This window comes from Rhincodon typus, unplaced genomic scaffold (genome assembly GCF_021869965.1).
Source record: "Rhincodon typus isolate 14 unplaced genomic scaffold, sRhiTyp1.1 hic_rhity00012253, whole genome shotgun sequence".
Lineage (NCBI taxonomy): Eukaryota > Metazoa > Chordata > Chondrichthyes > Orectolobiformes > Rhincodontidae > Rhincodon > Rhincodon typus.
Genome location: NW_025977891.1, coordinates 3,954 through 6,481, shown reverse-complemented (window position 1 = coordinate 6,481; position 2,528 = coordinate 3,954).

The window sequence follows — 2,528 nt, the reverse complement described above, 5'->3', positions numbered from 1 at the left end:
CATTCCCACTCACAGCGTACCGTCACCCTACACAACCTGCAGCATTCTCACTCACAGCGTACCGTCACCCTACACAACCTGCAGCATTCCCACTCACAGCGTACCGTCACCCTACACAACCTGCAGCATTCTCACTCACAGCATACCGTCACCCTACACAACCTGCAGCATTCCCACTCACAGCGTACCATCACCCTACACAACCTGCAGCATTCCCTGTCAAAGGGCCTGAATGTCATTCTCCTGTTCCTGTGAGGAAGTGTTGAGGGACTGGATGGGTCCTGTATAACAGATTTGAGGGAATTCAATTGTGTTTGTGTGTTTAATGTTAGGAGAATAACTCGGTTAATGCAGCAAGGAATTGAGCTGTGGGCCATGGGGGGAAATGGGCTGGAATTGGGCCATGGTGATGGTTATTAAATCAGTGACAATATCCCTAAAATAGAGGGAAAGTGGAGAAGCTTTTGAAGAGAAGGAACGAGGGAAAGGAGATTTGAGGCAGGAGGCTACAGGGGTCGCACTGCACAAAGAGCTGAATTCATCAAGAGAATATCACTAGGGCAGGGAGAGAATCTAAACTCACATCACAAACCAATCTGAAAATAAATAGGAGGTAATCAGTGAGGATGTGGTTAAAAAAACCAGGGCTGGAGAACTGTAGCGATTGGAGAGGTTGGGGTTGTTTTTCTTGGAACTGTGAAAGCTAAGGGGTGACATCATTGAGAGATACAAAATAGTGAGGGGTGGGAATAGAGTGACAGGAGGAACCTGTTTGCCTTGGCAGAGAGTTCAAAAACCAGATTCAAGCTCAGTGGCAGAAGGGGTAGAGGGGACATGAAGGGAATTTATTTTACAGAGGGTGGTGGGTGTCTGGAACTCACTGTGTGAGTTGGTGCTGGAGGCAGAGACCTTAAACTCTTTCAGAAGTACCTGGATCTGCACATTAAGTTCTGTAAGCTGCAGGGCTATGGGCCATGTGCGGGGAGATGGGATTAGAAAGGGCACCTGCACCTCTTCAGATCAGCATGGACAAGATGGGCTGAATGGCTCTCTTCTAATGCTGTATCATTGTATCATTTCTATGGCTGTTGAGGAAAGCAAGTAGCGTGACTGATGGTTGGGCGTTACAAGGAGTGACTGCCCATGGGGCATGTTCTTTCGGCGGGGTGGGGGCTAGCCTTCGAGGAGGTGCTCAGTGTATGCTCAGAGAGGTTTTAGAGCAGGATTCTCCCTCACTGTACACTCAGGTGGAAATCTGTTGTTTACAGAAGATCATTCATCTCATTGAGCCTGCTGTATCACTGAATACAAAGAACAAAGAACAAAGAACAAAGAAAATTACAGCACAGGAACAGGCCCTTCGGCCCTCCAAGCCTGGCAGATTGTGGAGCTTCACCTCCAGTGTCCCACCCAGTCTCCAAAGCCCCTTATTCCCCAAGGCATCAAAACTCTGAGTGCCCTAGCTTCTAATGTACTCAATGGTGAAGCATAGACAGCCCTCAAAAGCAGAGAATTCCAACAACTCTGAGCCCATAAGTCAACTTGTCAATGACTAAATTATTTTTGTAGCATATAACAAGAGGAAGGTAGATAACAAAATACATTCCATGGCATTACCATCAACATCCTGGGGGTTACCATTGACTAGAAACTCATCTGGACTCATTGCATAAACACAGTGGGTACAAGAGCAGGTCAGAAGCTGGGAATCCTGCAGCGAGTAACTCACCTCCTGACTCCCCAAAGCCTGTCCACCATCTACAAGGCACAAGTCAGGAGTGTGATGGAATACTCCCCACTTGCCTGGATGGGTGCAGCCCCAACAACACTCAAGAAGCTTTGACACCATCCAGGACAAAGCAGCCGCTTGATTGGCACCACATCCTCACGCATCCACTCCCTCCACCACCGACGCTCAGTAGCAGCAGTGTGTACTATCTACAAGATGCACTGCAGAAACTCACCAAAGATCCTCAGACAGCGCCTTCCAAACCCACGACCACTTCCATCTAGAAGGACAAGGGCAGCAGATACATGGGAACACCACCCACTGCAAGTTCCCCTCCAAGCCACTCACCATCCTGACTTGGAAATATATCGCTGTTTCTTCACTGTCACTGGGTCAAAATCCTGGAATTCCCTCCCTAAGGGCATTGCGGGTCTACCCACAGCAGGTGAACTGCAGCGGGTCAAGGCAGCAGCTCACCCCCACCTTCTCAAGGGGGGAACTAGAGACGGGCCATAAATACAGGTCTGAATTTACCAACTTACTCGCTCTCTATGTACAGGATAAATGGGCATTACCTGGCTAAGCAAAAGACTCAAATTGCTTTGACTATATTACTCTGACACAGCAGAGTCAGTCAGCATCTGCGCAACAAAAAGGAGATCATTTTACACAATCCAGCTTTTCTCACACCCAAACAAAATTCACTTTGCTGGTTTACATAGTCCCTACAGCAATACTCAAATATCTCACACCCGCTCCCTCCCTCACCCTGATATCACCAGGACGTCCCAGACTGTAA